The 23,216-nt window shown below is 42.6% G+C and overlaps 1 long non-coding RNA gene across 4 annotated transcripts in view; it reads right to left on the bottom strand.

The window, feature by feature from the left end:
• Positions 1-23,216, bottom strand: part of LOC138424642 (uncharacterized) — a 132,269-nt gene that overhangs the window by 28,878 nt on the left and 80,175 nt on the right. Inside the window, exons 5-7 of one of the 4 annotated variants that reach the window (XR_011250900.1) lie at positions 20,975-21,147; positions 20,727-20,890; positions 17,497-17,856 (exon numbers count right to left, since the gene is read on the bottom strand). This is a non-coding gene — a long non-coding RNA (uncharacterized lncRNA). Of the gene's footprint in view, positions 1-17,496; positions 17,857-20,726; positions 20,891-20,974; positions 21,148-23,216 lie in introns of those variants that run through there. The other 3 variants (XR_011250905.1, XR_011250901.1, XR_011250902.1) reach the window with 3 other exon arrangements.

Raw genomic sequence — 23,216 nt, 5'->3', positions numbered from 1 at the left:
AAGCTTCGTAGTCATCCAGCCCAGAGACTGAAGAAAGAGCCCAGAACAGAGACAGAGATGCCAGTGGTCTATCAGACAGGGGGAGCCTTACTCAGGGTCCTGGAGAGACACCCCGCCTAGTGCGGCAGACGACAGTGGGCAGGATGCGGCCGCAATCTTTGTTACTCTGGCGAGATCTTCTGCGGGAACTAATATCAGGTGGGCTCAGTTACCAGGGACTACTTATGCCCTATAATTAAGAGAATTGGGTAGTCATGTGAGAGAAGCAGGACCTGGTCGAGCTGGGGATACAGAGGACAAGAGGATAGCCATCTTGAATGGCCTGACCATACAGGGACCCTGAATCAGAAAGTTCCACCATATCCCCGTTTCTTCACTGACACAGAGGGGATGATGCTGTTTACCTGCATCCTAGGGATGTGTGTGAATTTTTCCCACCAGTCGGATATTTGAAAGATGGAAGGACAAGTAAATGAGATTTACAACTTGCCTTCACGCAGCTCACTTGCTGCCTGCCTTTTAGAAGATTCACGTGTAAACACAGGACCGTGTAATTAACCTATGTCAACACCAGCTGAACAAAAGCACAGGGCTGAGGAGGGCCAGGTGGCCCAGGAGAGAGACATTCGGGCGGGCTTTGTGAAAGAAAGAGCCCTTTCCTTTGGCTCCTTATACAAATCCCTTCAAGGGAGGAATGACCTACTAAATGTGGGCAAATAGTTCCCAGAACTGCTGAGTTTCTTACACACAGGAAAAACAAAATGTTACCCCTGGCAGGCATTTATTTTCCAAGAAGCCATGGGTAGCCAGTGGCTATGGGCATTTGTCCAGATACTTCAGGTGGAAGTTGCAATTACCTGAATTAGCCCCAACAAATTCTGTGATATGGTGATGTCTGGTGATGTCTGCTATGTTAAGCAGGGCGTGGAAGACGCATTGTGTTTGGTCCTGTGATTGCTGACGGAGATGGGGGATGGGTGGCAGTTAATGGTTAAATTGCTATCTCCCACTTTGTCCAATGTTTTTCTTCACTTGGGGAAATAACCAATATTGTGATAAGACAAATAAAGCAACTTTAAAAACAGAAAGTGTGAGAGAAAGCCATTTTGCTGTAATAGTAATGAAAAATGCAAAGGTAAACTTCACATGAAATTAAGACATAAAAACCACAATGTGCTATCACCTTACTCCTATCAGAGTGGCCATCAACAAAAGAATACAAATAACAAATGTTGGTGAGGATGTAGAGAAAAGGGAACCCTTGTACACTACTGATGGCAAAGTGGACTGGTACAGTCACTTTGGAAAAAAGTATAGAGGTTTCTCAAAAAAAAAAAAAGCTAAAAATTGAACTACTGTATGACCCAAGTATTCTACTCATGGGTATATATCCAAAGAAAACAAAAACACTAATTTGAAAAGATACATGAACCTCAATGTTCATAGCAGCATTACTTACATTTGCCAAGATATGGAAGCAACCTCAGTGTCTATCAATAGGTAAATGGATAAAGATGTGGCCTACATATACAACAGAATACTATTCAACCATAAAAAGAATGAAAATTTGCCACTTAAAACAACATGGATGGACTTGGAAGATATTATGCTAAGTGAAATCAGTTAGAGAAGAACAAATATTGTATGATATTACTTATATGTGGAACATAAAAAATAAAACAAACTAGTGAATATAACAAAAAAGAAACAGACTCAGATATAGAGACCAAACTGGTGGTTATCAGTGGGGAGAAGGAAGAGGGGAGGAACAAGATAGGGATAGGGGATTAAGATATACAAACTATTGTGCATAAAATAAATAAGCTATGGGGATATATTGTACAACACAGGGAATATAGCCAATATTTTATAATAACTATAAAATATTATCCCCTCTCAAAAAAAGAAAATGGTCCTTTTTATTTCTGCATTGTTTTGGACTGGTGTCCTAACTTTGAATAAAACGTAATTTGAAGCAGCATAAAAAAATAAGCTACAAGGATTTATTGTACAGCACAGGAAATATAGCCAATACTTTATGATAACAATAAATGAAGTATACCCTTTAAAAATTGTGACTCGATATGTTATACACCTGTAACTTATATAATATTATACACTAACTATACCTCAGTTTAAAAAAAAAAGGACATAACGAGCTTGAAGATTATCAGGGCAAGATGTGGCATCACTAAGGGACCGTCTCCCCAGGACTCTCCCACAATTTAAAAGGAACTTCCTGTTCTTCCCTCCTCTTCTCCTTCCTGTCCTCCCTTCTTTCCCCTCCCTGTTCTTAACCATGATTAACAGGTTTTAGTGCTTTAGGTAAAAAGTGACACCTTTTTGACCCCTCTGTCCTCTGAGGTGTTCCAAGTGTGTCACCTACCCAGTGCAACCAAACAGCAACGAGATATACTTCCAAGTCTGGCTCCCGAGATAAGTTTCACCACTTTGTAGTCAAAGGGCATTGTTTATGGGAGGGAGTCGGGCAGGCAGGCTAGTGACCCCTCCGGAACGTGAGCTCTGGTAAGCTTCACAGTAAGCCAGCTTCCGCCGCAGGAAAGCCCTTCCTTCTAGGAGACCAGGCAGACGTGCAGTAGGATCAGATGCTTTGCAGCCTTCTTAGGGCCAGGTGTCTGACCTCACATGTTCCTGAGGTGAGCAGGGCCAGAACAAAACAACCAAACCAAACGCACGGCTGCCTTTACCTTGAATCCTTGTACCCTTTCTTCATGGGTTCCAGATTCTGGTGACTTCAGACCACGGCTGACACCCTGGGAGTTCTCTTCTGCCCTGGACTCTCTGAAAGAACTAGATGATGCCTAATTCTGATTTCTGCTCTGAACAGTCAACAGAGCTGAGCTCTGAACAGCGCTGTTTGTTTTTCTATTTGTATTTTGTTTGTTTGGGGTAGAGTCTTTTTGGCTGGTCTGTTTTCCATTCAATGGTTAACTTTTGAATAAAAAAACATTAGGAGCTGTGAGTTCTCATGGGCGGGTATTAGTGCATCAGACTGTCGATTCAAGAATGCTGAGCCATAGAAACTACTGACAAGTGCCAAACCTTGAGCACCTTGCTAAACAAAGTACGCACATCCCTGGGTCTGTCATGACCAGCTTCACACCCTGGAAGAGCAGACCCTCCCAGCATACCAGGCCCACGGCTTCTTCAGGCCATAGCTCTTTCTTTCTTTACCCTGAGGAGGAGCTACCCTGACATAGTTTTCTGCACAAAACATGCAGTCTAGCTGGAGGGATGGGTGGGCATGATCCCACTTTATGTTGTTTTTTTTTTCAGTTATCACATTTTTGCTATGCTCAGGCCAGCAAATCCCTCTGTGCGTTTTGGAAACACATCTGTCTCAGGTGGAGCTTAATGCTACCGACTGTTTACAGTGCAGGCAGTCAGCTTGTCTGCGGACATATCTCATAGACTCGGGGCAGTCGAGATGATGAATTCTGTACAGTCAAAAAGAGAGTCACTGTGCTTATCTGTCATTAGGGGGCTGACTTAACACTAGGTTTTTCTATCTTGCTTTTTTTGTCTTCCTTAGAAGGTAGCATCAGCTGTCAGAATGTTTTAAAAATACCAAGCATAGGTTACCACAGGAAGTGTAACATTTCTTATCATTGAAAAACCTGAACAGAATTACAGAAAGGCAAGGCAATATGTTGATCCTTACAGAAGCAGGTAATACTCGTAGGGAGAGTTATTATACTATTTTCTACCCTTTTACATGTGTTTGAAAGAAGTTAAATAAATTTTTAAAATAGACTCTGAACACCCATTTGAAATGATAACAAAGACAACCGACGTACAAAATCTCACTCGAGAATTGTTCAGTTCAGTTCAGTTCAGTCGCTCAGTTGTGTCCGACTCTTTGTGACCCCATGGATTGAAGCATGACAGGCTTCCTTGTTCTTCATTATCTCCTCTTGGAGCTTGCTCAGACTCATGTCCATTGAGTCAGTGATGCCATCCAAACATCTTGTCCTCTGTCATCCCCTTCTTCTGCCTTCAATCTTTTCCAGCATCAGGGTCTTTTCTTGTGAGTCAGTTCTTCACATCAGGTGGCCAAAGTATTAGAGTTTCAGTTTCAGCATTAGTCCTTCCAATGAATATTCAGGACTGATATCCTTTGGGATTGACTGGTTTGATCTTGCAGTCCAAGGGACCCTCAAGAGTCTTCTCCAGCACCACAATTCGAAAGCATAAATTCTTCAGCATTCAGCCTTCTTTATGGTTCAACTCTCACATTGGAACATGACTACTGGAAAAACCATAGTTTTGACTAGATGGACTTTTGTTGGCAAAGTGATGTCTCTGCTTTTTAATATGTGGTCTCGATTTGTCACAGCTTTTCTTCCAAGGAGCAAGCGTCTTTTACTTCCACGGATGCAGTCACCATCTGCAGTGATTTGGGAGCCCAAGAAAATAAAATCTGTCACTGCTTCCATTTTTTCCCCATCTATTCGCCATGAAGTGATGTGACTAAATGCCATGATCTTAGTTTTTTGAATACTGATATTTAAGCCAGCTTTTTCCGCTCTCCTCTTTTACCCTGTGGAGAGGCTCTTTAGTTCCTCTTCACTTTCTGCCATTCCAGTGGTATCATCTGCATATGTCTCCCAGCAAGCTTGATTCCAGCTTGTAACTCATCCAGGCATTTCACATGATGTACTTTGCATGTAAGTTAAATAAGCAAAGTGATAATAAACAGCCTTGACTTCTACCTTCCCAATTTTTAATCAGTTCGTTGTTCCACGTTCAGTTGTAACTGTTGCTCCTTGACCTGCATACAGTTTTCTCAGAAGGCAGATAATGTAGTCTGGTATTCCCATCTCTTTAAGAATTTTCCACAGCTTGTTGTGATTCACCCAGTCGAAGGCTTTAATGTAGTCAATGAAGTGATTCTCCTGGGAAGAGAATTTAGGAAATTCTCCCATTCTCCTTGATTTGAGGCTCTTGGATTTCCCCTTGCCAAAAACAAACAAACAAACAGAAAAATGGGAAACTTGTTTCTCCAAAGTGTCTCCTCTTGGCTGTTGCTGTTGTTTAGTCTCTAAGTTGTGTCTGACTCTTGCAATCTCATGGACTATAGCCTGCCAGGCTCCTCTGTTCATGGAATTTTCCAGGCAAGAATACTAGAGTGGGTTGCCATTCCCTTCTCCAGGAGATCTTTCTGACCCAAGGACTGAACCTAGGTCTACTGCATTGCAGGCAGATTCTTTACCACTGAGCCACCTGGGAAGCCCTATCTCCTCTTTAGAGCTTGTCTTTTTAAAAATGTATTGCTTTTGGGTGCCATAAAATGTTTCAACACACTCCTAATTTTTTCCCTTTGAGTTAATTTATTATGCAGCTTCATTTTTTCCCCCATTGGCAGAGAATGTCCTAAAAGCAGGGACATTTGGGGCAGGGGAGTCACTAAGAGGTGATAAAATGTTACAAAAAAGGAAAATGGGGAAATTCTGTGTCCTCTCCTTTGTGTTTTCCCCTAAGCAGCAGTCAGCACCACACCCTTATGGGTGTATATTTGATCTTTATATATTGTAAAGTCTAAAAATAAAAGAACCATCTTTGAAAGGGAACATTGTGCCCTCAGTTTTTGTGGAGAATTTGAATCCACAGTTTTTGTGGAGAATTTGAATCCAGTAATTAATTCTATTTTTTAAAGGCCAAACTTTGATATCTGGATTTTCTTTCTTGATGCCTCTTCCCTGCCCAGCACAGCGAGTGTTTGCTGAATGGATGTAAGGGTCAGTTCCAGGCCAAAAAGAACAATGGGTGCATTAGAACTGCCAAGGGTCGGAAGCTGAAACATTTCACATCACAGGTCTGAGTAGCAGGAAACCATGACGTTCCTGAGCTCTTTGGAGATACTGGTATTCAGAGACATGGATGATTCCAGCTTCATTTCAGGTCTTGGGGGATGGCACTGGGTTGTGAAGACACACATTTACACACATACACACACATACACACAGATACACACACATATCCACATACCCTATCTATGAAAACCACATCATCTCAGTGACTCCCAACAGTCTTGACAAACATTTCTCCCTCCCACTACCATATCCATCCCCACTGTGAGGGATCCAGAGGGCCTCATAATTTGCTACTGGGAGAGAAGAAAACCAACACTGGATTTCCCCCCATGTGCTTATTGGCCAAGGCTAAGAAAACATTCAAGCTGATGGCTTCTTTGCTCAACCAGCTGAACCAAGAGCAGGGGAGCGAATTAGAGCAGGGGCCTCAGGAATTCCTGCATCCAACCTCAACTCCAAAGATGACCTTCTTTAAAGAAAGAATTCTTTGAATGTGTCCATGTTATCTTGAGACGTGGGGGATGCCGGTGGCTGAGGCTACACACACCCAAAGTAGCAGTGGATCTCGTGTTCATGGGTTGACCAGAAAAATGTACCCGTAGGAATCAGACAAACCACAGAGATATGGGTCCAAATCTCTCTGAGGAGAGACTGCATGGTCAGCCACTGTCCCAGCTTCCCCTCATGGGCCCCGATGGGGGACTTAAAGGCATCCAATAGGGACATTGGCAGTTCCATTAAACAACCTCCTCAGACCCACTTGTAAAGTTCTATGAACGTAGAAGCCCATATTCCAAGAAGAGAGAATCTCAGACTCAGAGGGCATCCCAAGGTCATTTTATCAAGCCTGGTCAGAAAATACCATAGATCTTGTAAGTGAATCTTCTACCTTTTCATAATAACTTGACATCACCCTTAAACTTCAATTTTCCCACCTATAAAGTGGAGAAAACAATAGCCCTGACTTAACAGGGATATTGTCATGACTGAATGAGACATGAATTATAAAAGTGGTAGGTACAGCACCTTACCCATTGCCAGTGTTAAATAAATAGCAGCAAGAATGAGGATACCACCATAGTTCTAGCAACCACAACCATCAGATATCTCCTGGACTGGCACACTGAGATGTTCTACAGCACTTTGCCACACCTGTTAAGTCTGTTGTGGGCTGCAAAACTAGAAAAATCAAACATGTCCAGAATTATACATTTACATGCTCAATTAGAATCAATAAATATTCAAATGAGTGGTTAAATGTATAGTTGTGTGAGTGCTTTATATGGTCTATGAAAGCTTTATTCCACACAGGAATATAGTCTGTGATTTGAAGGGTTGAATATATTATAAATCAGTTCTCCAGGGTCTAGGTGAATGAGCTGTTACTGTATTTACTATTCCCTACATATACAAGCAGATATTTCTTTTGAATAAAGTAGTCTTAATCATACATTTTAAAGGTCTTTCTGGGAAGTTTCTCTCTTTCCATCTCCTGGCAAAGAGGCACACCAGAGCACACAAAAGTGATGTATTATGATCAACAGAAACCAAAGCCATGGCTCCTCCATGGACCACCTAGATTTAGAGATATAGTCAACGCTATGGTTTTTCCAGCAGTCATGTATGGATGTGAGAGTTGGACTATATAAAGAGCTAAGCACTGAAGAACTGATGCTTTTGAACTGTGGTATTGGAGAAGACTCTTGAGAGTCCCCTGGACTCTTGCAAGGAGATCAAATGAATCAATCCTTAAGAAAATCAGTCCTGAACATTAATTGGAAGGACTGATGCTGAAGCTGAAACTCTAGTACTTTGGCCATCTGATATGAAGAAGTGACTCATTGGAAAAGACCTTGATGCTGGGCAAGATTGAAGGCAGGAGAAGAAGGGGACGACAGAGGATGAGATTGTTGGATGGCATCACCTACTCGATGGAAATGGGTTTGAGCAAGCTCCAGGAGTTGGTGATGGACAGGGAAGCCTGGTGTGCTACAGTCCACAGGGTCACAAAGAGTCGGACATGACTGAGCAACTGAACTGACTGACTGACTAATGCTTGTTAACCCAGGAGAAGTCTCTACTCATGACTGTGCAAAACAAATTTCACAGAAGGATGTCTACCTCCGGCTTTATAAGAGGGGGTAATGAAAAACAATGATGTCTTTCTGGTTGGCAGCTTGGCATTGCCAGTCTTCATCATAAGGGGATGAGTGTAATGTGATGTAATCGTCTGTTATAAAGCCAGATACATACAGATGTAGTGACTGTGATGGATTTTGCCAGCTTAGCACTGTTACCTTCCTTTAATAACAGCACTCCTATCCAGGGATGGGTATGTAACTTGGGTCTGGCCAACCAGAGCCCCATATCTGAAAGGGATCCCGTGATTGGTTCCAAGATAAATATTTTAGCCAATAGAAGGCCTGCTAGGATTTTTGTTGGCGCTAACAGGAACGAGGAAGTTTCTCTCTTTTAAACTGGAGATGGAAGCCTGGAGCAAGGTGGTCATCTTACTACCACAAGAGGAAAGCTGATCTGAGAATGAGACAGAACTTGTAGACATCATTTTAGCACCTTTATCCAGCCACAGCAAGACTTTACAGTTACGTGTGCTAGTAGACACATTCTCTCAGCATTTTTTTCCCCACCTTGGAACTATTTGAGTTAGATTTTTGTCACTTGCAACTGAGGGATTTTTGATTATACATCCTGATAATGTGCAGTTCTTTGTTCTGTATGGCCTCATGGTAGCCAGCCTCCAAGATGACCCTCAGTGAACTTTATTCCTAAAAATCATATCCTGTGTAGTCCATCCCTACACTGAATTAGGGCTGGTCTGTGTGACTAGAGAAAGCAGCAGAAGCAATGGTGTATGATTTCCAAGCCTAGGTCCAAAAACTGCCTTGCAGCTTCTGCCTTGGCTATTTGAGGCTCTCATTCTGGGGGAAGCCAGTCTCAGTGCTGAGGGGACCACTCAGAAAGCTCATGTGAAGAGGTCCATGTGAAGAGCACTCAGGCGTGCTACAAAGAACTGGCACCAGTTGGCCAGACACGTGCATGCGCCACTTTGGAAGTGCACCTTCCAGCCCCACTTAAGCCTTCAGATGACTGCAGCCCAGCTGACATCTTGACTGCAATCTTGTAAGGGATCCTGAGCTAGATCTACGTTACCAGCTTGATCCCAAATTCCTGATCCACTGTGGGAAACTACGAGAGACAAGAAATAATTATTGTTGTGTGTAGTTGCTAAATTTTAGAGTAATGTGGAGTAATACAACATTATGCAACTATCAGACCTCATCTTCTACTTCTCACGTCCTGCCCTGATGAGAAAAACAGGATACTTTAAACACAGGTTCCCAAGCTCTTATCCCTCAAAGTCTCAGTTTCTGAGAGTTGCCAGAAGGGAAATGATTATCACAGTGGAGTCCCTCCTACCATGTGTCCTCTCCTTCCTCAAGCACCACCTCTGCTGGGCATCACCTCCCCAGGCGTCAGCACCTCTTTAGTGATTGGCCCTGAGGCCTCGTCCATGGTAACCCTTGAGTTTCCACAGGAGAACTTAGGCCTCCTGGACTTGTGTGAGCTCAGGGCTCACCATGTCCCTTGCAATAATGAGGCTACTTCTTGTCCTCTCTCTGTGTCACTTTAACCTTTGACTTGTCCATAAAGTTTGGCATGTGTAATTTTGTATATATCATATGATATCTCAGAGATCTGGCTTGGCCATTTTCTCTTCCATTGTTGAATAAATAACTTTATTTAAAGCAGAGCAGCCTAATAGAATTTTTTGTCAAGATAAAAATGTTCTGTATCTTCACCATCCAATACAGTAGACACTAGGCACATGAGATCACTGCTCACTTGAAATATGACTAGTGTGATATGAGTAGAATTTTTAATTATAGTTAAAGAGTCTGCTGAGTTATATTAGCTAAATCTAATGTTAAATTATATTTAAACATTATATGATGAGTGGCTTCTGTATTAGACAGTGCAGCTTTAGATGCAGTGGTTGTGAATCAAAACACTTTTCATCTTCAGCAGAAAGTCTGCACTAAGATCAATATGACTTTAAGGAAATGCTTTAAAACCAGCGTCATCCCAATTTTAATGGAAGTCGTTCCTTTGAGTTTTACTTTCAGAATCTCCTCCCACCTTCCCTTCAGGACTCAGACAGGAGCCCAAGACTGACTAATCCCACTCTCCTCCAGATGTACCCCCACACAACTGAATCTCAATGATGGGTGTGGCCCACTTTCAAATGGATTCCCTACTTTTGGCATCTCAGAGTGGGAATGCATCCAGACGTTTATCTAGGCCACACTTTCGTGGCCCCCTCAGTGCTTATGACTGCATAATTGCTCACTGAGCAGTCTCAACCCAGTGGGGTCTAAACATGAAGTGGTTTTAGTTTTTCCAATCACTACCTATAAATTTGATTTACTCTGAAACAAACGAAACAAACTTACAAATAAAAACCAAAAAGCTTTTCCCTTAGCACATCTTGGGTAGATCCCATTACTCTCTGGTCACTTTCAGTCCATTAAAAGAAAAAGACAACCACCTTCTCATAGTCTAGTTCTATGCCAGCCTGCTTCTGGAGGAGAAGGGGACAACAGAGGATGAGATGGTTGGATGGCATCACCGACGCAATGGACATGAGTTTGAGCAAGCTCCAGGAGTTGGTGATAGACAGGGAAGCCTGGCGTGCTGTAATAATCCATGGGGTCACAAAGAGTCAGACGTGACTGAGCTTCTGTTAATTTTAAGGTCAAGCCTGTTGAGATGAGAAGGTGTAGGGAAGAAGGGACCACACGGTTTCCTGATCTGAGAGATCCAGCTCAGTGAGGCTGCCTCTGCCACTTCCCAGCTCTGCCTAGTGGCTAACTACACAACTGGGTTGTGTGCTGCTGGGTTCCTTTATGAGAGGGCAGCCCTCTGGAATGGATCCTGGTGAGGCAGCTTGAGACCAGCGATTTCTCTGGGTACAGACTCCTTGCCACCATCTCCGGTTCATGCAGGCAAAGGGAGAGATCTGCAAGTTCACAGCCCAAGCAGATGTCCACCTGGGGAAGGAGATGCACTCTCCCTTCTTTCAGCATACCCTCTCCCCAGTTCTCTTGCCTGAGCAGGGGTGGACAGTGGGGCACAGAAGGGAATCACTTCCTACTTTGAACTTACCTCCAACCCCCAACCCTCCTCCCCTCACCCCCACCACCTCCCACCCTCACCGCTCTTTACCATGTAAAAGAAGCAGGAAGGTGATCTGATGGGTGTTGATTAGTTGATTATGAAAGCCTAATCTGTTGCCCCTTAGAAAGCCAAGGGAGGTAAGGGGTAGGGGTTGGTGGGGTGGGGGTGGGGAGAGTATGGCTTCTGGTTTCTACTAATTCCCTTTTGAATGTGAGGCATTTAGCACCTCTTTTCTCAGATGGGACTCTAAATGCCAGTTCCGGAGCAATAGGAACACCCTGACCTGGCCCTCCCCATTCCTGATTTGGTTTGGTTTAGCTGGTCTTGAGCAGAAAGTGTGGCTGTGTAGGGATCTTGCGAGTTGCTGGATGCTCTTGGGTGAGCTGCTGGCAGAAGGGTTGCAGACAGAGGCCGGCCTGGACATTCAGAAGGTGGACAGAGACCCCAGCACCAGGCAGCAACCAGCTGTCCTGGTGCCCTCATGGTGGGCAGGGGCTGCCCTGCCCCTTGCAAGGCCAGGCAGAAGGATTCTCATTGCACTGGCCAAGGTCAGAAGGTTAAGCTCTTTGCTCGTCTCTGCTGACTCACATGTGTGTAGTGAGAGAAGTTCTAGCCTAGGTAAGAGAAACCTTTGGGATCAATGTGCCATTTGCCGGGCATAGGGTGACCTGGGAACCAGTGGCTGCTGATCTCCCTGGCTAAGCAAACCCTGAAGGAGAGGTCTGGGGGCAGAGTTGGAGTCTGGGCAAGATGGAGCTGGTCAGTTTACAGGACTTCTTGGGGTGGACATGGCTCTAGCATCACATGGTCTGTGGCAGGGCTTCTTGCACTTCTTATCAGGCAGACTCCCCAGCTATGGACATTCTCAGTGACCTGCACATTGAGCTCATGTGCACAGACACCTGAAGGCCAGGAGGCTGGGAATGATGGCTCAGGATGGGCATCAGCATCAACCTGCCTCCCCTTGAGCAAACCACCATCATGTCCCAAACCCATGAACCCTGTCCCCACCCTATCCAGGAGGAAACACTCCTCTGCTTTTCTTTCTATGCATAAAGGGACAACTCACTCCATATCCACCATTCTTGGGGAGGTTTGCTTCATAGATTTCAAGGTGGTTTTCTGAACTAGCCTATATTTCTAAGTATTTGGCTCTTCTCACACTCCGGAACAGAAAAGGAAGAAAGAAAAATCAAATTAAGGCTCCAGGACTTGGCTCCAACAGAGTACCTGCTCCCCATGCACACTTGAGTAAGAGAAAGGAAAAAACACCATTGCTCTTAAAGCATTCATCTCCAGCCGGATTTTGGCAGTCTTTTCTCTGCCTGAATATGTCCCATTTCCCAATACCATCTGTTCTCACACACCTGCGGCATTTAAATAGGCCAAATATTCCTGTGACAGGTATAAGCAACATACCCTGTAAAGGAAATGTAGTTTCTTTAAACTCACTGGGTTCTGAAACTTAATTAGGATATATAGGGAAGTCATTCCAAATGAATTCTTAGTAAAAGATATAAAGCATGATTGCCTTGTCTCTTTATTAAAAAGAGGATATACAGCCAAAAGCTGGGTCAGCCATTTTTTTGTCTTTCAACTGTTTTTTCTTTGTGGTTTGGCTAACTTTCAGAAGATTTTATTTTATTTCTAAAAACAATATTCCATTGGTTCTTAAAAGATGAGAGTGTTTAATTCACTGCATGAGGTTACATTTTCATTAGAATTATGGCGGCATTTTACATCATTCATTTTCTCACAACAGAGACAACATAGTATTATTTTATTTTATTTATGAGAATACCGAGGCAAGGAAATTTAGGAAAATTTCTCTAAAGTTATACAACTATTGACTGACCTAAGATTTTAAATCATTATGCAGTCCCAAATATTTAAGCAGTTATGCCACTGTTGACTTTCTGACTGGCCAAGATATTTTCCTTTAGTTCTTAATATCAAGCCCTTTATTAGGGGAAGCACACTGATTGAAACTGCCCACCCTGGCCAGGCACCATAGTAACCATTTGCATGAGTTGTTTTATGACAGGAGGTCCTGGTAAGGAACAGGGGACTAATAAGCCTCTACCAACCAGAAGAGTTCAGAAAAGGTCAAAAGGAGACACCACCTGTCCGACCACTTCCCAGAATCCTTCTCTCCGGTATCCATCTTGGCTGAACAAGGCATGCACCACCAGGAAGGACTCTGAGTCAAAATGATTTGCTAAGGACAACGTGGAAACTAATCCCATCACCATAAAACCCGAGACTGCAAGCCAGGTGACAGAGCTGTTCTCCTGGGTTCCCTTACCCTCCTGCTCTCCGCCCGGGCCCCCTTTCCCAATAAAATCTCTTGCTTTGTCAGCACATGTGTCTCCTTGGACAATTCATTTCTGAATGTTAGACAAGAGCCCAATTTTGGGCCCTGGAAGGGGTCCCCCTTCCTGCAACAACTTGACCAATGTTATCACTTTATTTTACATTCTCTTGTAGTAGGTTCAGATTGATAAGTATATTAACTGAAAGTGTCCTGATAGTTTTTTTTTATAACTGCCTAAGGAAATGTATAAGTAAATATGGTCAGATTTTTGTTCCAATTTTTAATATATTGCTTTAGCATTGATCTTGTTGGCAAATCATACTTCCAGTGCTTTTGTTTTAAATGAGAGGCCTTACTAGTCTCCTGGAGTAAACATGAAAGGGATTAATCATGTCAAGTTACTCCCCTTCTCAATGCTTACCTTCTATATGAATAGATCATCTTTTATGTTGTTTTTTTCATGTGTATCATTAACAGTGCATCTCTGTATGCCTGCATTCTTTCCCTCTTTGGTTGTCTTTGTTTCCTGTAAAGCCACCCAGATTTTCCCACTTTTTCTACAGATGCATAGCCAACTGGCTTTCTCCCTTTCTCTCTCCCTTCCTGTTTGTTTTTGTTTATTTATTTATTTTACTTCTTTTCTTTAATCTGTAGTGTGTGCCCTATAACAGGATCAGGGGATTTAGGAGACTGCATTTTGACCCTGGTCACACAGGCACCAATACAACACCTCCAGGGATTAAGTGTTTGTGCACCCCAGGTTCTCAGATTCAGGCCAGCAATGTGGGTGCGAGCTGGTCATTCTAGGTCACAGCAGTGGGAAGCTAAGTCCTAGGTGCCTTGCAGGGGATGAGGGGAGGGGGTAGAGCTGGGTAAGCAGCTCCAGGCAGCTCTCCTAGGCTGTCTGCTCCCCTGGAAACCAGTAGGAATCTTTTCTTTCCAGAAACCTTTTTGTGTGGCTGCTAGGTACTGGGACCTGTGGAATGCGGGGTTTTGCCTCACTTATTTGCCTAGTTACTGTCCTTTGACCCAACCTGGGAATATACTTTGACCCAATCTTGACTTCCAGGAGTCTCCCTTTCACTCTTTTAAATTAAAAAGGTACTAAAAATCACCAAATTGCTCATCTCTTAATTTAGGCTGTGGAAGATCAAGACTACAGCCTGAAGAAATAGGGAGTTACCTAAAACCATGGGAGGGCTTCCCTGATGGCTCAGTGGTAAAGAATCTGCTTGGAATGCAGAAGACACAGGAGATGCAGGTTTGATTCCTGGGTAGGGAAGATCCCCTGGAGGAGGAATGGCAACCCACTCCAATATTCTCCCTGGAAAACCCCATAGACAGGGGAACCTGGTGGGCTACGGTCCATAGGGTCACAAAGAGTCTGGGGCAACTGAGCACAAGCACGTGAAGCCATATGGACCACTTGGAAGGCAAAGACACTCTGGCAATTTAAGCACAAGTTAGTGCAGGGTGAGGGGGAACATTCAGCACTTGGAGAGAGACAGAAAAAAAATGTTAGGGTTGAAAAGAATCTAGAGCCCATGAAGTCCAGTGGTCCCCAAAGCTTGTTTTTAGCACAGGGGAGATTCTGCTGTCTTAAAATGACCAATAGAAGGTGCTTGAAAAGGAGGCTTTGCAAAAAGTGTATTTCTGGTCCCCAGATTTACGAACCACTAGAAATTCTGTCTTCTCCAAATTCCCAGTTTATAGATGATGGCCAAGACAGGGATGTGAGTTTTCCAATAACTATGATCATTTAGGACAGAACTAGAATACAGAGTCCCCCAGCTTATTGGTTCATTTGTCCTTTTTAGTACAGCACAGAAATAATATATCAAGACTGTGCTTGGAGGGCTGGCTGTGAGGAAAGGAAGAACTGCCCTCAAAATAATGAGTTAAAATATTAAGCAAAAGCTCGCTGTATACACACTAAATATAAAATACTTGCTCTCGCTAAGTCATGTCTGACTCCTTGTGACCCCAAGGACTGTAGTCTGCCAGGCTTCTCAGTACCTGGGATTTCCTAGGCGAGAATACTGGAGTAGGTTGTCATTTCCTTCTCCAGGGGGTCTTCCGACCCAGGGATTGAACTCACATCTCCTGTATTGGCAGGCAGATTCTTTACCATTGAGCCACCTAAAAAGCCCCTAAACATAAAATGTTCATGTTTTTAAAGAAAGCTGAACACTGAAGAACTGATGCTGTTGAACTGTGGTATTGGAGAAGACTCTTGAGAGTCCCTTGGACTGCAAGGAGATCCAACCAGTCCATCCTAAAGAAAATCAGTCCTGAATATTCATTGGAAGGACTGATGCTGAAGCTGAAACTCCAATACTCTGGCCACCTGATGTGAAGAACTGACTCATTTGAAAAGACTCTGATACTGGGAAAGATTGAAGGTGGGAGGAGAAGGGGACAGCAGAGGATGAGATGGTTGGGTGGGATCACTGACTCAATGGACATGAGTTTGAGCAAGCTCCAGGAGTTGGTGATGGACAGGGAAGCCTGGCATGCTGCAGTCCATGGGGTCACAAAGAGTCGGACATGACTGAGTGACTGAACTGAACTGAACTGAACTGAAACATAAAATAGATAAAGTGGACAGGAACCAACAAGGGCCTACTGTATCACACAGGGAACTATTCAGTACCTTGTAATAACCTGTAAGGGAAAAGAATCTGAAAAAGAATATATACCAAACTGAATCACTTTGCTGTATACCTGAAACTAATACAACATTGTATACCAACTACACTTCAATTTTTTTTTTTTTTTACTTTATTTTACTTTACAATACTGTATTGGTTTTGCCATACATCAACATGAATCCACCACGGGTGTACATGCGATCCCAAACATGAACCCCCCTCCCACCTCCCTCCCCACAACATCCCTCTGGGTCATCCCCATGCACCAGCCCCAAGCATGCTGTATCCTGCATCGGACATAGACTGGTGATTCGATTCTTACATGATAGTATACATGTTTCAATGCCATTCTCCCAAATCATCCCACCCTCTCCCTCTCCCTCTGAGTCCAAAAGTCCGCTATACACATCTGTGTCTTTTTTGCTGTCTTGCACACAGGGTCATCATTGCCATCTTTCTAAATTCCATATATATGTGTTAGTATACTGTATTGGTGTTTTTCTTTCTGGCTTACTTCACTCTGTATAATCGGCTCCAGTTTCATTCATCTCATCAGAACTGATTCAAATGTATTCTTTTTAATGGCTGAGTAATACTCCATTGTGTACATGTACCACAGCTTTCTTATCCATTCATCTGCTGATGGACATCTAGGTTGTTTCCATGTCCTGGCTATTATAAACAGTGCTGCGATGAACATTGGGGTACATGTGTCTCTTTCAATTCTGGTTTCCTTGGTGTGTATGCCCAGCAGTGGGATTGCTGGGTCATATGGCAGTTCTATTTGCAATTTTTTAAGGAATCTCCACACTGTTTTCCATAGTGATTGTACTAGATTGCATTCCCACCAACAGTGTAGGAGGGTTCCCTTTTCTCCACACCCTCTCCAGCATTTATTGCTTGCAGATTTTTGGATCGCAGACATTCTGACTGGTGTGAAGTGGTACCTCATTGTGGTTTTGATTTGCATTTCTCTAATAAGAATACACTTCAATTTTTAAAGAAGAAAAATAAATAGATATATCTTTTTAAAGCTCACTGTGAAAAGGGCAGTAGGGTATAAGGAGGTAAAAGGCAGATCACCCAGAATAATATTTGTTCTCAAGCTCAAAAGCATTCAAAGGCCAGGCATGTCATACAGATAAAACTAACTTGATCCAGATCTGGGAAATTGTTGTCCCAAGTACGTTTTATAACTCCTGCTTTCTCCTCCCTCCCTTCCAAGGTGTGGTTGGACCTGATGCATGGAGGTTAGGTGAATTCCCTGGGAAGATTTAGAGATATAGAGTCCAGGAAATCACCACAGCTCTTGTGTTCCCAGCACAGAAGTGACAGTAGGAATGTATAATGCAGCTGTCTTTTCCAAGGGGAACAAAAGGCCAGGTGACCCTGAAGGAAAGAATATTTTAGCTCAAATATTTTTTAAAAAGCTTGCTAAAGCTCAGAGCCATTCGTCTAAGCTTCCTTCCCTGCCATATTCAGATCACATTTATTATTACTATTTTTTTTTTTTTTTACAGCAGTGCAACAGCAAGGCAGAAACTATCATTCTACCAAACAAATTCAGGTCAAATTTTTTGGTTGTCTGTCTTGTTGCTGCACTTTCAGAAATCTGTTCAGTAAATATAGCAGGACAGTGGCATGACTGGCCTTTTCCCCAGTTTGAGTCAGCCCTAGGCATAGCTGCTTGTAAGGAATAGGATCTTTTTTTAACCCTTCACATGGTGCCAGGGCAAATTCCTCAGTGTATTCACAAGTCAAGGGATAGTATCCCTGGTGTGGAAATGTCTGGCAGGCTGGAATTTCTGGGTGGCTTTTCCGACTGTAGGGATTCAAGTAAACCATTGTCATTCTTCCATCTCTAGCAAGAGAAAGGAAAATCCCAGCCATTAGAGAATTAGTTCTGGCTCAAGAACATGGGTTTTCTTTCCTGGAAATAGGGTCTGGCTCAGTGAGATGCCCTCAGACTTGGTGTTTTGTGTTGCCAAGATGCCTGCTTCTGGCAAGCTACAGGGGAAAGAGGCTGCTTGAGAGAGAGAGTCTTGATGCCCCTCAGAATGACACAAAACCTCCATTATTTAATAGTTATTCAGTACAAAAGAAATTTTATCCCAAGAGTAAGGCTTAGACAATCTGACAAATAGAAGTATTTTAAGAATTATAAACAGAAATCAGATCACATTAAATAGTTCATGTCTAAGCATAATACACGTTAAATTGCCTTATGGGCCGAATAGGGAAACAAAGAAGCTGGTTGTGGATTTGCAGTGTTGTAAGTGCATCTGTGACTAGCAGCACAGGGACTGGGTAAGCCAATTTCCTGTGCCCTCTGGCACAAACACCTCAGCACCTGGACACTCCTAAGACTCCTCTGTTAATGACCCTGTGTGATGGAAGCTACTGGGTCAGTAGTGAAGTTGCCCCAGATGCAGGGCCAGACCGTGATGTGACATAGAACTCAGTCTCTTCCAGACCCTTGCAATAATCACTTTGTATCCAGAAATTTTCCTAAGAGTTGTTGCTCATGAAATTATTACCCACTGTAGTGTTCTCCTAGAGAAGGCAATGGCAACCCACTCCAGTATTCTCGCCTGGAAAATCCCATGGACAGAGGAGCCTGGTAGGCTGCAGTCCATGGGGTCACACAGAGTCGGACACGACTGAAGCGACTTAGCAGCAGCAGCAGCAGGTGTTCTCCAAGTGTGGTCTGTGGCCACATGGGGAGTCCAAAGCCATCTCAGGTGGCCCATGAGGTCAAAACTAGTTTCAGGATAATACTAAGATGCCATTTACCTTTTTCACTGTGTTGACATTTGCATGGATGATACACAAGTCAAGGTGGTGAAAACCTCTGGTGCCTTAGCTCAAGTCCAGGCAGTGGTACCAAACAATACTATTAGTTATTGCATTCACTGTCACACACTCAAAGTACCAAAAAAGCCCCATCTCTTTCATTGAAGAATGTCTTTGACAGGACTTCCCTAGTGGCCCAGTGGTTAAGGATCCACCTGCCAATGCCAGGGACACGGTTTTTTGACCTTTGGTTCAGGAAGTTCCAAATGCCACAGAGCAACTAAGCCTGCGTGCTGCAACTATTGAGCCCGCATGCTGCAGAGCCTGTGCTCCACAGAGAACCCACTGCAGAGAGAAGCCTGAGCACTGAACTAGAGAGGAGGCCCCACTCAACATAACAAGAGAAAGCTCATGCATAACAACGGAGACCCAGCACAGACAAAACCATAATAAATAAATAAAATTTAGAAAAAGAATGTCTTTGACAAAGCCATTAACATTATTTGTTATATTAAATCTAGACCTTTAAGCATATATTTTTAAAATATTTTATGTGAAGAAATGGAAAATAAGCATAAAGAACATCTGCTACAAACTGAAGTACAATGTTTGTCTCAAGGAAAAGCACTTGCGTAATTGAGTTACAAGCTAAACTAGCTGTCTTTGTCAAGAACCATTAATTTTACTTGAAAGAAAAACAGAAATAAATTACAGTTATTCAAACTTGGGCATTTAGCATATTTTTTTTTTCAAAAATAAACAAGCAAGCCTATTACTTTCAAGAAAATAACTGACAGTATTTTGTTGCCAGTGGTAAAATCGAGCCTTCAAAAAAAATTAGAATTTTTGAAAACTTGTATCAGCCAATGAATATCTTACATTTTGAAGATCTGCATAACTCAGTGAATCAACATTTTCCAAGTGACCAATGCCTGGTATTACAAAATTAGGCATGGGTAAAAGATCACTGCAAACTACAAAGTGGATCACTGGATTTTAATGCAACAGAGATGAGAAAATCACTCTTTCATTTTTAAGTTCCACATTGCAACTAACCTTTAAGAAACTACCACTTGTACAGTTCTGGTGTAGTATCAAAGGGTATACAATTATCTGAAAGAGCTCATAAAATACTCCTCTCTTTTCCAATGACACATCTGTGCAAAGTCAGATGTTCTCTGTATACTTTAACTAAAACAATACAGACTAAATGTGGAAGTAGATAGAATCCAGCTGTCTGCTCTTAAGCCAGGTTTAAAGAGATTTGCAAAAGTGTAAAACAATGTCACTCTTCTCATTACCTCATTTTGTTTTGGAAAATTAATAATAATTTTGGAAAATTATTTCTCAAAAAAACTGTATTACTGAAGTGAGTATTGGATGAGTTAATTAATACTATTCTTGAATGAATTAAATACATACCTTAAAAATTTCCATTTTAATTTTCAGTGTGTTAAGTATCAGTAGTTAAAAACTAAATAAGTGAAAAATCTTCATGATTCTAAATCATTTTTAAGAATATAAAAGGGTCTTAAGTTTAAAAAATTGAGAACTATTGATCTTCTTAAACCTCATGCAATAAAGCTACTCAAACTAGGAAGCATGGGAGAGTGGACAAAACATGTGCTCTGGACTTAGACCTAGGTTAAGATTCTGTCTTTACCATTTGATAGCTATTTGATCTAATGAATCATTTTACTGCTCTAAGTTTCAGTTTCCTCATCTATAAGATGGGAGTAATAGATTGCTTGAGGGTTGGGTATAACACTTTAAGGTACTAAACATAATGCTTCACAATAAATCAAATATTTATTGATTGAATGAATTTAGTAAGATATTCAGTATATCAATGACTGCTTTGGGTTGCAAGGATTGGAAATGGTTTAAACGGTTAAAAATACAAGCAAACAAACAAAAAACACCAACAAAAAATTTTACCTTCCATAAAAGAAGTCCAGAGACAGCAAGGCACAACAATGCCATAGACTCATGTTCTTCCTATCTCTTTGCTCCGGTTCCTCAGCATTGACCTTCCTCCTTAGGCAGGTGGCAAGGTGGTAGCAGCAGTTCAAGGGATCACATGCAGGAAAGAGAAGAATTTCCTGAAGAAGAGAGATTTTTTCCTCCCATATGTGCCTTTCTTTTAGGAAAGAGAAAACTTTCTGTATTGCCCTTAGCTTACTTACCCTCATATTCATTCCTGAATCTGGTCCCACGTCCATTCCTGAACTGATCCCTGGCCAGACAGATAGGCCATGCCTTTGACCAATTAGGTCCACTTATTGGGCTGGAGGTGGGATCAAGTTTCCTGAGGCACTGGCTTGACAGGTGAAGGCCTGATAACTGAACAAAATCAGGGCTTTGCAAGGAAGGGAAAGGGAGAGCAGAAGTAACTAGTAGGCAATCAGGGCTTTCCAGGTGACTCAGTGTTAAAGAATCCACCTGCCAGTGCAGAAGGGACAGGGTTGAATTGTTGGGTCAGGAAGATTCCCTGGAGAAGGAAATGGCAACCCATTCCAGTATTCTTGCCTGGGAAATCCCATGTACAGAGGAGCCTGGCAGGCTATAGATCATGGGCTCAAGAAAGAGTCGGACACAACTTAGCGACTAAACAACAGCAGCAGTAGGCAATTACACAGGGTTCACTACATCCAGTAAATAAAATTCTAAGATGGTGGGTCCCAGTACTGGTTGGCAGACTGGCTACATAGAAGCCACCTGGGAACTTGTTAAAAAATATAGCTCAAACTGTGCTGTACATATGAATTACCTTGAGATCTCATTAAAATGCAAATTTTACATTTATAACAAGTGCTCAGATAATATAGCCAAGCTCTAGTGTATGAACCCTACTTTGATTATCAAAGATTACAGGCTGCCACCTCCAAATTACTAACTTGGTCTCGCAGGGGACTGTGGTCAGAGAATTGGGATCAAAGTGATGGAACATCAGCAATATCAAGATTGGCATTCATTCACTCATTCTTTCATTCAATAAACATTCATAGAAACCCCTGCCTTGCCATATCTGGTGCTCATTGCTGAAAGCAGAGTCCACATTCCAGCTGGGGAGAGAGAACAGGCAGATCGATAAGCAGACGTTGTTAATATAATGTGAGAAAAGCTATCAACTGTGATTGAGGGGCAAGAAGTGACTCACTGGTGAAGATGAGGTGACAGGTAGGGAAGGCTGCACGGAGGACTTTTAACTGGCCTTTCTTTGGTGACCAGAGTGAGACAATGTGGATGCATAAAAGCATGAAAATATAAATGAACAAAGTACATTCAGGCATAGTGAGAAAGTCTCTTTGTGTCTCATGTACAGGCTGAGATGGGGGTGGAGAAAGAGAAGGTCAAAAAGCCTGGCTGGGGCTAGATGATGGAGCGGCCTTAAATGCTGTCTTAAATCACTCTATAGCTATTCTCAAGTTTGCTTCCTAGAGTCACTTGGAGAGCTTTAAAAAATCATGATGCCCCTGGCCACATCTGAGGTCAGTTACAATAAATCATACTTTTGGGGAGGGCGTAGGATGGTGATAGGGAGGCAGCATCAGTACATTTTAGAGCAGGTGGGGCAATGTGCAGCCAAATTGAGAACCACAGCTTGGCCCCCAGCGCCTGCTCAACCTGTTTGCATAGAACATGCATTTCAGTGTGGTTACAGCCCATCCTTCCTAAATGCACTTTTCATTTCAATTTGATATTCAAAATCAGAATTATTAAAAGGCTTTTATGCCACAGAGGCCATGTGATGGGCACTGGAATGGCGCTCCCCCTGCACATGGGCCTGTGGGGTGCGGGCAGATGAAGCCTGCTCTTTGTTCTCCTGCCTGCATCTGTGAAAGCTGATCTCTGCGTAGCCACAGCCAGGCAGAGGGCACCCCTTTCTCTCACTAGCCTAGACCACAGGGATCTTTGACTGGAGTCCGCAGAGTGTTTGCCGAATGAGAACACCTCCCCTGTTCCCTTGTTTGAACTGAATACCTACTCAGGAATTGGGGCATATTTTCACTTGATGAGATGAAAAGATGAACTCTCCACACTGTGACAGAAGAATCTTTTTGTAGGCATTTCACAATATGAATTTGGAATGCCTGCTCTTGGTTTTGATTTCTGTATTCAGCTACTAAAATGTTTTTCTTAATAAAAGTTGTCCCTTCTTGTTTCTCACCATTCAAGTCCCTGAAGTAACCTTGAAAGTGTCCAAATGTTGCCCTGGAACTTTTGCAGTGGTTGTCCCCTCAAGTTGCAGAATTTCTGGAGTGTTTTGAATTTAACAAAAAAATACTTAAAACTGTTCCATGTATAAAACATAAACACAATTCAAAAACAGCACTCCAAACTTGTTTACCATCCAGCCCAGGCCCCTAGTTTTTAGCCAATAAAATATTCAGGCGTTCTTAATGGAATAGAACAAGTTCTTCCTGT

The sequence above is a fragment of the Ovis canadensis genome, chromosome 1 (genome assembly GCF_042477335.2).
Source record: "Ovis canadensis isolate MfBH-ARS-UI-01 breed Bighorn chromosome 1, ARS-UI_OviCan_v2, whole genome shotgun sequence".
Taxonomy (NCBI): domain Eukaryota; kingdom Metazoa; phylum Chordata; class Mammalia; order Artiodactyla; family Bovidae; genus Ovis; species Ovis canadensis.
Note: the sequence above shows the minus strand (reverse complement) of the source record. Positions and strands in the feature narration are given on the sequence as shown.